This window comes from Lepus europaeus, chromosome 6 (assembly GCF_033115175.1).
Source record: "Lepus europaeus isolate LE1 chromosome 6, mLepTim1.pri, whole genome shotgun sequence".
NCBI lineage: Eukaryota > Metazoa > Chordata > Mammalia > Lagomorpha > Leporidae > Lepus > Lepus europaeus.
In genome coordinates, this window is record NC_084832.1 from 84,886,603 (window position 1) to 84,902,102 (window position 15,500).

The window sequence follows — 15,500 nt, forward strand, 5'->3', positions numbered from 1 at the left end:
GTTGTGGAATTCGCATGAAATGGACCCAGAAAATCATAGTCAAACTGGATTTGGAGAAAAGCACAGTCTTTTTCCTGGGCAAGTGGATTCAATGTCATGTTTACAACATAAATATCATGTTTACCACAGTTGCTCTAGATTTCTCCCTGGAAAACATGAATGTCTAGAGGTTTTTTCTCCATGAGGAACCAATTAACGTTTTTCAGGATAACACAAAATGCTCCCTGCTAAAATTCATTGAAAAACATAAAGTCCATAGATAACATCCAGAAACAACAAACACAGAGGCTGGAGCAAGATCTAGGATTGAGTTCCCAAAACACAACCGGATATTTCTGGATTGATACAGTCATATCTGGACAAAATGTTGTGGATTTTTGTGCAATGGACTCAAAAAATCACAGTCAAACTGGTTTTGGAGAAAAGCAAAGTCTTCTTCTTGGGCCACTGTTTTCAATGTCATGTATACGAACACAAATATCATGTTTGCCACAGTTGCGCTAGCTTTCTCCCTAGAAAACACAAATGTATAGAGGTTTTTTCTAATGAGGAAACAATTATCATTTGCCAGCACAAAATGAAATGTTTCCTTCTAAAATTCATTCAAAACTATAAAGTCCATTGATAATATCCAGAAAAAACAAACACAGAGGCTCTATCAAGATTTGGGATTGAGTTAGCCACAACACAACCAGAAATTTCTGGTTTCTCTCAGCCATATCTGGACAAAGAATTGTAGAATTCGTATGCAATGGACCCAGAAATTCACATTCAAACTGGTTTTGGAGAAAAGCTAAGTCTTTTTCCTGGGGCACTGGAGAAAATGTCATGTTTACAAACATAAATATCATGTTTGTTTCCCACATTTGCTGTAGCTTTCTCCGTAGAAAACATGAATGTGTAGAGGTTTTGTCTTTTCTGGAACCAATTGGCCTTTGTGAGCACAAAAAAAATTGTTCCCTGCTAAAATTCATTCCAAAACATAAATTCCATAGAGAATATTCAGAAAACACTAAAAGAAAACACAGATGCTGTAGCAAGATCTAGATTTGAGTTAGCTACAACACAACCGGATATTTTTGGTGTTGATCCAGTCATATACGGACGAAGTTTTGTGGATACGTATGCAGGTGTCACACAAAATCACAATTAAACTGGTTTTGGGGAAAAGCATAGTTTTTTTCCTGGTCAAGTTTATTCAATGTCATGTTTAAAAATATAAATATCATGTTTGCAGCAGTTTCTTTAGCTTTATCCCTAAAAAATACAAATGTGTAGAGGTTTTGTCTCCCTCTGGAACCAATCAGCTTTGCCAGCACAAAACCAAATGTTCCTTGAACAGGAGTGTCAAATTGTTAAGTCAGCAACAGGAGTCACTGTGTACTTACATCCCATGTGGGATCTGTCCTTAATATGTTGTCCAATGTGAAGTGATGCTATAACTAGTACTGAAACAGTATTTTTACACTTTGTGTTTCTGCGTGGGTACGAACTGATGAGATCTTTACTAATTATATACTGAATCGATCTTCTGTATATAAAGATAATTGGAAATGAAAAAAAAACCTGGTGTTAACTGGAAATGGCATAGAAAATTAATTAATTTTTTAAAAAATATTATGTAGGAACTCTGTCTTTAATGTGCTGTACACTGTTATTTAATGCTATAACTAGTACTCCAACAGTATTTTTTTTTCACTTTGTGTTGCTATATGGGGGCAAACTGTTGAAATCGTTACCTAATATTATAAGACCCCTGCTAAAAGTAAATATTAAAATAATTTTAGCAAGGGTTAAAAAGTTTGGCTGCTGACAGTAGCCATTCCTTAAGATAACTGTGTCTCCACCTGCCTGCAGAATAACCTTGGGAAACTGCCTTGTGAAACTGCTCTGTGTAACGGTCTCACGCGATAACACTTGCAGGAGTCCAGAAAAGAGTTACAATAAGGTTCTGTACTGCCATCCTCGTCCTTGCTTGCTTCAGCTGATAAGAAGAAACTGCCCGTGACCCCCTTCCTAAGCCCCTTACCTTAGCAACCATTAACTTACCCAATAAAATGCTAGTAACCTGTAGCTTGCCCAATAGGATTGTAACACAATTAAGTATGCTAATGTTGTGGTTTTTAGCTTTAAATACTCTGTAAAGCTATTGTTCGGGGCCGCTCTCTCTCTGCACCCTACCAGAGGGTGCTGCTGAGACGGCCCATTTGCAAATGTAATAAACTTTCCTCTTGCCTTTGCATCGATTGGAGTGGAGTCTGTGTTTCTGGGGTCCGGTTTGTGGGACGCCTGTTTAAGGGGTCTTACATTTCTTGGTGCATTGGCCGGGAAGTTGGAACCCCAGATCCACCCTCCATCTCCCAATCGGAGGTAAGTCTTTTCTGTTCTATGTATTTTTGTGTGTTCTATTGTTTGTCTGTACGGGCGCTAGGCGTCTGGGCGCTAGGCGCCGAAAGAATAGAGCCAGTAGTAGGAAGGGACAGACGTGTCCAGGACCCCTGGCTCAAGCCCTGGAGGATGCTCCAGCGGTGTTCTGGGAGAGGCTGGCTAGGCCGCTCTCCCACCTGGCTGGGAAGAAGGGAAGGACTTCGTCTTCCTCCTTCCCCGGGAAGGGGCTGGCTAGGCAGCCGCTCCCATCTGGAGTTTTGGTTTCAGTTTTGTCTCGTTCCATTGTTGCGCGCAGTGTGTTTGTGTGTCTTGTGATTGTTTTCTGTGTTATAGTTTACTTGCCTTTTGTCATTAACATGGGATGAGGACTAACTACACCTTTGAGCCGCGGCTGGACTGCGCGCTCAGCTCTCTGGATCTTTGCTGGGCCACTCACCTGGCCTGGTCGGGTGTGGCCTCTCCGCTCAAGCCTCCCTCCTTCCTCCTCCCCCGAGTCTCTCAGGCTCTGTCTGGAGAGGTGCCCATCCATCCTTACAGACGTTCCTTCCTAATAAACCTTGCTGTTTTGCCTCCCGCTGCTCTCTGTCTCACGCCTGAATTCTTTCTTGCACGAAGACAAGAACCCTGCAATTTTGAGAAGACATCGGAGGTCAGTATTCCTTCCCTCAAGCGGGACCGGATCTGTGGAAGTGACCGTTGAGTGTCCGGCACCCCACAGCTCTCCGAGAACGAGGAGTCCCCCCGGCCACGGCTTAGCTACGGACGAAACTCCAGAGGGATTGTAAGGAACGGGAGGGCGATTAGGAAGGGCAGTTGCCTGAGAGCCTGGAGACTCCCTGAGCTCGCTTTGGCTTCCCGTCGGCCGGACCACGACCCGAGAACCAGGTCTCTCTCTTGGAGGGGCGCCTGGTCACACTGCCTACTGCTACGCGAGCAGGGCTTAGCTTCGGTCGAGGCTAATATTGGCCCTCCAGGTAAACTCAGACAACTAGGTAGTGGGCACTCTTGAGCGATAGGAGATTTCGAACCCCGCTCAGCCCCCAGACACCAGGGCCTTTCCCTGTGCTCTCCTCCAGCTGAGATCCGTAGGGAAAGGTGAGGGCAGTCGCTCACATCTTGTCCTCTGTCACTTTCCGCCCTTCTCCCGGGGCTCCCTCCCCCACTCTTTGCTCTCTTCATCTCCATTCCTATACCGCTGGCCAGGAGAGAGTAGGAGGGAATTCCACCTAGGGATAAGCTGTTACCAGTTAACTCTTTCCAACCTGGTAGAAGGCTGTCCGTCTTTGCAGCCTATGGTAGCTTTGGTGCATCTTAAAGTTTTTGTGAGCTATTACTGTTGCTAAGCTTTGATTGTCTGAGGACTGAATCTGGAAAGGAGCTCAAGTTAACTATCTGTTTTAATTGACTGAGTGTTTGCAGTAGTCCTGATTGATCTGGCTTTGGCTAAATTATAGGAGGTTCCCAGCACTCTTGGTGAAATGGCGCACCTACCCAACCCCACGGCCAGTCCTGCCAGGCCCCGGTGTGCGCAGTCTTCCCTGTAAATGGGGGACCACAGCCTTTCTCTGCACTCTATTCCAGTCCACGTGGCCTGCTGCACCCAGGCAGGCATAGCCAGATATCCCTATGGAAAGCGCCCCCCCAGGGCTGCTTTTTTTTTCCTCTCCTGGAGGAATTTCCAATTCAATACTACTGCTGGCCTTACCTAAGGGAGCCAGAACCTTAATCCATTAACCCTTTCCAACCTGATGGGTTTTTCTCTTTGCAGTTAATGGAAGCCTAAGCAATGGTTCATATGCTGATGTCTAGTTCTTTTCTGTGCTGCTGTCCCTGACTTATCTGATGAGAGTGTTCCTTCACGTGCCTTGAAGGTTTCGCGTTTTTCTATTGCCATTATGAGTCTTGATTGGGAAAACTGCAACGCAAAGTTGTTTATGTTGTTTATCTGTTTTCAGTGTTTGAGTGATTACCCAACTGATCAGAAATGTACTAATTGTTGGCTAAACCGCTTGACTCTGACAGCTTAAATTCTAAACCGAGTCTTCCAACTTTGGGCTTCCAGTCGGATCCCTGGAACTCTCAAAGGATAAGACTCTAAAATTTGTTAAAGTAACCGCTGCTTGAGTCAATTCAGATTATGTAAAATATATTAAAATGTAAATGATGTCAGACCTATGTTGTATTCATGTTCTTGCTTTCCAGCTAGAGTGGTCTTATAAAAATAAGAGTAAATTCTGTGTATACAAGCCTTTATGTTGTTAACATTGGTTCAGAAAATTAAGTTAATGCCAAAGCCCTTTGGTTTGCTTGGCAGCTCACTTGCTCGGTTTTACATGTCTTTGATATGCTTTAAATATGTTTCTCTTAACGATGAAGATCTTTTCAAAGTTGTGTCCATGTTTGCTGTCCAGGAGGAGTTATTCTTATGTTACTTAAAAGCATGAAAATGTAATTTTGACTTTTAATTCAGATAATGGTGTGGTATTCATTAATAACTCAGTGTCTTAAGCCATCTAGGCATCAATGCTAAGCAAAATGTGAAAAAAATGTATTGTACTTTTCACATCTTAAATTCGATAAGAGAGACTGTTTGAGTTTGTTAGCATGTATTCTCATAGATTGTCTATACATAACAATTCAAGACTCTGTAAAAGTAACTACAGGTATAAAGTTTCAAAAGGTGTGAGCAAGTCATAAAAAGTTTTAAAAGGTTTACAATTTTAAAATTGTTTACAGAGTTTTCTTTAAGTGCTAATGCCAAAATTACATTGACCTAAAGTTAAAGTCTGATCTTCTGTTACAACAATGAGGTTTTTTAAAAAAAAAAATGTGCACTAATGTTAGTAAATATCTGGAAATGGTCTAAGTCGTAAATCTTGGAATCTGTTTTTGCAAAAACTGTAATGTCTATTTTAACAGTGTCTGCTTAATCGGTTGCTCTGCCATTTCTAGAGTTAGGTCCTGTAAGCTCTTTTTGACTCTGTTAAATAGTTCTAAATTATGTGAACCCTTATGTTCAAGGTTTTTATTTCTGGTTTATTCGACAAACAAGAGACATAGAATTCATGTTCTGCCAAAGTAATCTATTGTGTACTCTACTGTCTCTGTTAAGTTCAGATTGATGAAAAACATTGTTAAGTATTATGATCAGATCTGGTTTAAAAGTGTAAAAATCACCCTGACTAATAAATGGCTATCATTTCAGGATGTTAAGGAATTCTATTTTGACCAGATACTCTAAGTTCTCTTGGCACCTTTAACAGACTTTCTAAAAATCCAAGTTCTAAATTATCGGAACTTTTGACACCCCCAGAGGGCCCCTGGAGATGTCAAAAAGAGATCTCTCATCTTGCAGAGATAATAACCAATCGGCTGTTTAGATTAAAAGTGGTGCCAAGATGTAAAATGATGCTAAACTTCAGCTATAAACATGTTTCTTTCTAGCTGCTCCAGTCTCTGACTCAGAAGCCAGATCCTTTAAAGAGGGACTGATGAAGTCTCCGTCCAGCTAACGCTAAACAACCAGGCGTTGCTAGTTCAAATGTATTGCTAGTTCAAATGTGGATCAAACGGGAGGTTTAGCCAAAAGGGAGAAAGTATTCTGCAAATAGTTAAGATTGTACAAACCTACAAGAATGTAACAATTACAGATAGTAATAGGCTACTATCATTATGGCTAAATGGTTACCCACCGTGTTCCATCCACTAAAAAATTTGTTGTCTTATCAAAAAGTGATGTTACAAATATTTAATAAAACCCGAATCACTAATTTCAGAGTAATGCAAAATGTTAGTGCATTTGTTAATTGGACTGTGTGCGCCTCAACATGTCTGTTTAACAAGTAACAGTGCCTCAGATCTCCATGCCATGGGATTGTCTAGCCAGTTCTTAGGCTGTCTGCAGCATCTTGAGTTGTTATATTAAAATGGTACTGTTTTTTTATGTCCCTGACATTGGTGCCCAAGAAGCTAATTCCCCCTCAGATATGTTTCAATTTATCCTTAAAATGCCTTAAATATTATTGTGTTTGCTAAATGTATACTTGTATAAAAAATTTGTATTGCATTCTTATAATGTGTTAATTATGTCTACCTCTCAATGCAACCCTAGGGCCAAATGTAAGGACAGATTTTTGGGATGGAGAGGCTTGTATCTAGGTTCAGCTCTGGTAGACAAGTAACTTTGCTGCCGGATGACCTTCTCCTGCTCCTTGGGAGCCTGGCCAGTTCCCGGGGAGGAGAATAAAGGAATGTTTCTGATAAACAGGTGGGCATGCTTCGTGTCTCGGCTCTCTGGCCAAGATCCGAGACGGGACGCACTGCTTGCCTAAAATCTTAGCAATGACCCACCCTTGTCCTTGGGGCTTTGAGAGGGAGCCAGAGCAAGCCTCTGCTGCTGCTGCTTCATCCCAGGGGAACACACAGTCAAGCTAAATGTTAAACATGCCTGTAATGATTACTGATAATGTCTGATTCTCAGTATGGATTCTTTTCCGGTGCTTTGTAAAGACTGCCTAGTGATGCCCACAGCACTATAAATTCTGCTAAACGTAAGTACAATGTAAACATAAATCAATTAACTACTGTGGCTAAGGTGTTCTGTAACAGTCCCTTTAATAAGGGATTAACAAAATGGATTCACTTAAAAACAGGACATTCAGGACCTGCCGCTCTGCAGGGACATGTACAAAAATTGTCCAAAAGTCAAAAATCAAAATAAGGCTCCTCCTGGGATTTTCCCCCCGTGCTAAAGGGAAAGGCATTGGGCCAATTAATGTCACCCCAAAACTAATAAAAAAGGTAATTCACTAAAAAACAGAGTTCGGGAAAACTGGAAGTGGGGCCAGCCTCAGGCCCTCCCTACAGGGATCAGTGGACTCTCTTGCTATAATATCATTATAGCAATGGAGCCATGTTTATTGCAACATTCTGTTAATCTATGCTCCTTTACTGTCTTTCCTCTAAATAATTTTAGTGTGCACTACAAGGCTTGCAGCGTATTTCTTGCAGATTAAACTAAAAGTAACTAAGTCTGTGCACAGCAGACAACAAGAAAATAATTTGCTGTCACAAATTAACAAAGTTGGCAGGATCTGCAAGTATACAAAGCAATGCCTTTCTTTAAAAAGAAAACTGAAGTTGCATATGTAGCCTGTGATGTGCCTGGCTGGAAAGACCCTCAGTTGGCCTCTTTGGCAAAGGAATGGGCTCTCTGCTCAGGATTGAGTAAAAATTGGGATGGCAAGTTATGAAGTGCACAGCCTCCACAAGTTATTAAGGTTTACAATCGGTGCCAGTAAAAAAGGGAAATAAACTATAGGCTTTGGGGAGGTGAAAATGGATTTTGTTATCTGCATACTAATGCATGTATAAGCAATTTTAAAAAAGGGGTTACAAAATAAATATAAATTAAAAAATGCTGCCCTTTGGAGTCAAACTGCTAGGTGGTAATAAAAAAATTATCTAATTTGGCATGTTAAGAAATCAGGTAAAGCCTAAAAAAATAACTGTAAATTACAAAAGGTTTGAGTAAGTTACAAAAGGTTCGAGTAAGTTACAGAGGGTGTGAGAAAGTTACAAAATGTTATGGAAAGAAGACATTTTCGGTTGTAAAACTATTAGTCTATTTTCTTTGACATAAAATCAAAATCTGATCCTCTGTTAAAGCAATGAGTTAAAGTAATCTATTATGTTCAAGTCTTAATGTCTCTGTTAAATTCTAACTGTTTAAAAATAGCTGTAAAAAGAGCAATGGTAAAATGGAGGGATCATTGGACCTGATCCGGTACTAAAATGGGACGTGGGCTCCTAAGGAATGGGTTTTTCTATGCAGCCAATATGCCTTTACATCATTAGCCTCTGATAACTTCCGCAATTTCTCCCTGGGCCATGTGGCCCCGATGCTGACATCTGTATTTACAGCGGTGGATAGAGCGTGTCGGCGGCATGCTTCACCTAAAGACTGTAATAGCAATGTCATCCTAATAGGAGAGGACACTGCCCTTGCCATGGCTGTATCAGTAGTAAGTGTTCCTGGACTGGCCCTTGGAAATAACCGTGGACTGCGAAGGCTTGCATGTTTAGTGACCAAAACAATCTTACTGTTACTGGACTGTCCAATATAGCCGAAGAATTGGTTCAAGTTGCTACCAAACCTCCTTTGTAATAAAAAATAATTGATATTTGTCTGTAAGTTTCATCTCTCACCTAATGTCAGACTGAAATGGTACTCAAATACGGGTAAGACACTCAGCATCCTGTACCAACTAAGACAGGGCTCTAGGCCAAGCTGCCAGAGTTACCGATGACGGGTAAGGACAGGAATGACTGAGGGCAACCTAAGACAGAGGCCATTCTCAATTAAATTAAAAGGGGGTTGCGGCAGGTGTGGAAACAGCACCGCCACCCTTACAAAAAAAAAAATAATAATCAACGCCAAAAATATCAGGCCCTCCATAGAACAGTAGAAGACTGGACCTAGAACAGACCATTGGTAAGCAAGAACAGTCTTTAAAGTAGTGTTGCAGAACAAAAAAAAAATTTTATGTGCTGCCTTAAAAAAAAGTGCTACTTCTACACTGATCCATTCAGGGATCATCAGGACTCTATGCCTAAACTAAAAAAAGCCCCGTAAATTTTAAGATTAAAATTAGTACAAAGAGAAGAGGAGGGAATATAAGACCCCTGCTAAAAGTAAATATTAAAATAATTTTAGCAAGGGTTAAAAAGTTTGGCTGCTGACAGTAGCCATTCCTTAAGATAACTGTGTCTCTACCTGCCTGCAGAATAACCTTGGGAAACTGCCTTGTGAAACTGCTCTGTGTAACGGTCTCACGCGATAACACTTGCAAGAGTCCGGAAAAGAGTTACAATAAGGTTCTGTACTGCCATCCTCGTCCTTGCTTGCTTCAGCTGATAAGAAGAAACTGCCCGTGACCCCCTTCCTAAGCCCCTTACCTTAGCAACCATTAACTTACCCAATAAAATGCTAGTAACCTGTAGCTTGCCCAATAGGATTGTAACACAATTAAGTATGCTAATGTTGTGGTTTTTAGCTTTAAATACTCTGTAAAGCTATTGTTCGGGGCCGCTCTCTCTCTGCACCCTACCAGAGGGTGCTGCTGAGACGGCCCATTTGCAAATGTAATAAACTTTCCTCTTGCCTTTGCATCGATTGGAGTGGAGTCTGTGTTTCTGGGGTCCGGTTTGTGGGACGCCTGTTTAAGGGGTCTTACAATATATACTAAACTGATTTTCTATATATAAAAAGAATTGAAAATGAGTCATGATGTGATTGGAAGGGGAGAGGGAGTGGGAAAGGGGAGGGTTGCGTGTGGGAGGGAAGTTTTGGGAGGGGGAAGCCATTGTAACCCATAAGCTGTACTTTGGAAATTTATATTCATTAAATAAAAGTTTAATAAAAATAAATTCATTCAAAACCATAAAGTCCATTGACAATATCCAGAAAACACAAATACAGAGGCTGCAGCAAGATCTGGGATTAAGTTAGCCACAACGCTACTGGATATTTCTGGTATCATCCAGTCATAATCGGACAAAGTATTGTGGAATTCGTATGCAATGGACCCAGAATATCACAGTCAAACTACTTTTGCAGAAAATAAAGTCTTTTTCTTGGACAAGTGGATAAAATATCATGTATACAAACACAAATATCAGGTTTGTTTGCCTCAGTTTCTCTAGCTTTCTCCCTAGAAATCATGGATATGTAAAGGTCTTCTCTCTTCTGGAAGCAATTAGAGTTTGCCAGCACAAAAGAAAATGTTACATCCTGAAATTCATTTAAAACCGTAAAGTCCAATAATAATATCCAGGAAACACAAACACAGAGGCCGTAGCAAGATCTGGGATTGAGTTAGCCACAACACAACTGGATATTTCTGGTTTCACCCAGTCATATCTGGACAAAGTGTTGTCGAATCTGTATGCAAAGGACCCAGAAAATCCCAGTCTAACTGGTTTTGCAGAAAAGCAAAATCTTTTTCTTGGGCAAGTGGATTCAATGACATGTTTACAAACATAAATAGCCTGTTTGTTTCCTACAGGTGCTCAGGCATTTTCCCTAGAAAACACGAATGTGTATAGGTTTTTTCTCCTTGTGGAAACAATTAACGTTGGCCAGCACAAAAGAAAATGTTCCATGCTAAAATTCAATCATAACCTGAAAGTCCATTGAAAATATCAGAATACACAAACACAGAGGCTGCAGCAAGATTAGGGATTGAGTTAGTCAAAACACAACCGGATATTTCTACCATATCTGGACACAATTTTGTGAAATTCGTATGCAATGGACCCAGAAAATCACAGTCAAACTGGTTTTGGAGAAAAGCACAGTCTTTTTGCTGGTCAAGTGTATACAATGTCATGTTAACTAACTTAAATATGTTGCCACTGTTGCTCTAAATTTCTCCCTAGAAAACCGGAATGTGTAGAAGATTTTTCTCCATGTTTAAAAATTAGTGTTTGCTACCAGAAAATAAAATGTTCCCTACTAAAATTCATTCAAAATCCTAAAGTCCATAGAGGATATTCAGAAATATCAAACAAACACCGAGGCTGTAGCAAGGTCTGGATTTGAGTTAGCCACAACACAACCGGAAATTGCTGGTATGATCCAGTCATATGCAGACAAAGTGTTGCAGAATTCCTGTGTAATGGACACAGAAAATAACAGTCAAAATGGTTTTGGAGAAAAGCAAAGACTTTTCTTGGGCAAGGGGAAAAAAGGTCATGTATACCAACACAAATATCATGTTTGTTTCCTGCAATTGTTCTAGCTTTCTCCCTAGAAACACAAATGTGTAGAAGTTCTGTAATCTTGAGGAAACAATTAACCTTTGCCAGCACAAAACAAAATGTTCCCTGCTAAAATTCATTCAAGTCTGTAAATTCCATAGAGAATATCCAGAAAACACAAACTGAGAGGCTATAGCAAGATCTGGGATAGCGTTGGATACAATACAACTGGATATTTCTGGATGGATCCAGTCATATCTGGACAAAGTGTTGTGCAATTCGTATGCAACGGACCCAGAAAATCACAGTCAAACTTGTTTTGGAGAAAAGCATGTTCCTTTTCCTGGGCAAGTGAATTCAATGTCATGTTTACAAAATAAATATCATGTTTTCTATAGTTGCTATAGCTTTCTCCCTAGAAACACGAATGTGTAGAGGTTTTGTATTACTGTGGAATGAGTTAGCATTCGCCAGCACAAAACAGAATGTTCCCTACTAAAATTCATTCAAAACTGTAAAGTCCATTGATAATATCCAGAAAACACAAACACAGAGCTTGTAGCAAGATCTGGGATTGTGTTGGATATAATATAACTGGATATTTCTGGTTGGATCCAGTCATATCTGGACAAAGTGTTGTGCAATTCGTATGCAATGGGCCCAGAAAATCACAGTCAAACTGGTTTTGGAGAAAAGCACAGTCTTTTTCATGGACAAGTGGATTCAATGTCATGTTTACAAACATAAATATCATGTCTGCATCAGTTGCTGTAGCTTTCTCCCTAGACAACACGAAAGTGTAGAGGTATTTTCTTCATGTGGAAACAATTTGCCTTTGTCAGCACAAAACCAAATGTTCCCTGCTAAATTCATTCAAAACCATAAAGTCCATTGATAATATTCAGAAAACACAAATATAGAGGCTGTAGCAAATCTGGGATTTAGTTAGCCACAACACAACCAGACATTTCTGTTTCCAACCAGTCATATCCGGAGAAAGTTTTGTGGAACTTGTGTGAAAATCACACAGATATGACACAGAAAATCACAGTCAAACTCTTTTTGGAGAAAAGCAGAGTCTTCTTCTTGGGAAAGTGGATAAAATGTCATTTATACCACTCAATTATCATGTTTCTTTCCCACAGTTCCTCTAGCTTTCTCCATAGAAAACACGAATGTGTACAGGTTTTGTCTCCATGTCAGAGCAATTAGCATTTGCTAGTAAAAAACAAAATGTTACATGCTAAAATTCATTCAAACACGTAAAGGCAATAGAGAATATTCAGAAAACACAAACAAACACAGAGGCTATAGTAAGATCTGGATTTCAATTAGCCACAACACAAACGGATATTACTAGTATGATCTAGTCATAACCAGACTAATGTTGTGGAATTCGTATGCAATGCACCCAAAAAATCACAAACTGATTTAGAAGAAAAGCAGTCTTTTTCCTGGGCGAGTGGATTCAAGGTCATGTTTACAAACATAAATATCATGTTCGCAGCAGTTGCTCTAGCTTTCTCACTAGAAAACATAAATGGCTTTTGGTTTTGTCTCCATGTGGAACCAATTAATATTTACCAGCACAAAACAAAATGTTCCCTGCTTAAATTCATTCAAAACCATAAAGTCCATAGAGAATATCCAGAACACACAAACACAGATTTTGTCGCAAGATCTGGGATTAAATTAGAAACAACACAACCGGTTTGATCCAGTCAAGTCCTGAGAAAGTGTTGTGCAATTTGTGTGAAAATGAAACAGAAAATCACAGTCAAACTGGTTTTCGAGAAATGCAGTCTTTTTCTTCGGCAAGTGTATAAAATATCATGCATACAAACAAAAATATCATGTTTGTTTGCCGCAATTGCTCTAGCTTTCTCCCTAGAAAACGCGAATGTGCAGAGGTTTTCTCTTCTTGTGGAACCAATTAGCCTTTCCAAGCAGAAAACAAAATGTTACATGGCAAAATACATTCAAAACTGTAGCAAGATCTGGGATTAAGTTAGCCACAACACAACCGGATATTTCTGGTTTGATCCAGTCACTCCAAGAAAATTCTTGTGGAATTTGTATGCAATAGCCTTAGAAAATCACATTCAAACTTGTTTTGGTGAAAAGCAAATTCTTTTTCTTGTGCAAGTGGATAAAGTGTCATGTTTACAAACATAAATATCATGTTGGTTTCCTGCAGTTGCTCCAGCTTTCTCCCTAGAAAACACGAATGTGGAGTTTTTGTCTGCATATGCAATGAATTAGCGTTTGCCAACAGAAAACAAAATGTTCCCTGCTAAAATTAATTCAAAACCGTAAAGTCCGTTAATAATATCCAGCAAACAGAAACACAGAGGCTGTAGCAAGATCTGGGATTGACTTATCCAGAACAGACCGGATATTTCTGTTCTGATACAGTCTTATCCGGACAAAGTGTTGTGGAATTCATATGCAATGGACCCAGAAAATCACAATCAAATTGGTTTTTGTTAGGCAAGTGGATTCAATGCCATTTTTACTAACATAAATATCATGTTACCACTGTTGCTCTATATTTCTCCATAGAAAACAGGAATGTGTAGAAGTTTTTCTCCATGTTAAAACAATTAACGTTTGCTGGCAGAACATAAAATGTTCCTTACTAAAATTCATTCAAAAGCCCATAGGGAATATTCAGAAATCTCAAACAAACACAGAGGTTGTACCAAGATCAGGATTTGAGTTAGCCACAACAAAACCGGAAATTTATGGTATGATCCAGTCATATCCTGAAAAAGTGTTGCGCAATTCGTGTGCAATGGACACAGAAAATCTCAGTAAAAATGGTTTTGGAGAAAAGCAGAGACTTTTCTTGGGAAAGTGGATAAAATGTCATGTATACCAACAAAAAAATCATGTTTGTTTCCCGCAATTGCTCTAGCTTTCTCCATAGAAGCACGAATGTATAGATGTTTTGTATTGTTGTGGAATCAATTAGACTTTGCTAGCACAAAACAAAATGTTCCCTGTTAAAATTCATTCAAAACTGTAAAGTCCATAGAGAATATCCAGAAAACAGAAACAGAGAGGCTGTAGCAAGATCTGGGATTGTGTTAGATAAAACACAGCCACATATCTCTGGTTTGATCCAGTCATATATGGACAAAGTTTTGTTCAATTCGTATACAATGGACCTCCAGAAATTCAGAGTCAAACTGGTTTTAGAGAAAAACACAGTCTTTTTCCTGGGCAAGTGGATTCAATGTCATGTTTACAAACATAAATATCATGTTTGAAGCAGTTGCTGTAGCTTTCTCCCTAGAAAACAAGAAAGTGTAGAAGTATATTTTCCATGAGGAAACAATTAGCGTTTGCCAGCACAAAATAAAATGTTCCCTGCTGAAATTCATTCCATACAGTAAAGTCCATAGACAATATCCAGAAATACAAACAAACCCAGGGGCTGTAGCAAGATCTGGTATTGTGTTAGCCACAACACAACCAGACTTTTCTGGTTTCATCCAATCATATCTGGACAAAGTGTTGTGGAATTTGTGTGCAATGGACACAGGAAATCACAGTCAAACTGGTATTGGAGAAAAGCAAAGTCATTTTATTGGGCAAATGGATAAACTGTCATGTATAGAAACACAAATATCTTGCTTGCTTGCTGTAGTTGCTCTAGCTTTCTCCCTAAAAAAACACAAATATGTAGAGTTTTTGTGTCCGTGTGAAACCAAATAGTGTTTCCCAGTACAAAACAAATGTTCACTCCTAAAGTTCATTCAAAACCATAAAGTCCATTGATAAAATCCAGAAAACACAAACACAGAAGCTGTCACAAGATCTGGTATTGAGTTAGCCACAACACAACCGGATATTTCTGGTTAGATCCAGTCATATCCAGCCAAAGTGTTGTGGAATTTGTATGCAATGGACCCAGAAAATCAGAGTCAAACTGGTTTTGGAGAAAAGCAAAGTCTTTTTTCTTGGGCAAGTGGATAAATGTCATGTTTACAAACATAACTATCTTTTTTCCCGCAGTTGCTGTAACTTTTTCCCTAGAAAACACGAATCTGTAGAGGTTTTTTTCTCCATGTGGAGACAATTAGCCTTTAACAGCACAAAATAACATGTTCCCTACTAAAATTCTTTCAAAACCATAAAGTCCATTGATTATATCCAGAAAACAGAAACACAGAGGCTGTAGCACAATCTGGGATTGAGTTAGCCACAACACAACCATATATTTCTGGTATGATCCTGTTATATCCGGACAAAGTGTTGTGGAGTTCGTATGCAATGGACCCAGAAAATCACAGTCAAATTTGTTTTCGAGAAAAGCAAAGCCATTTTCTTGGGCAAGTGGATAAAAT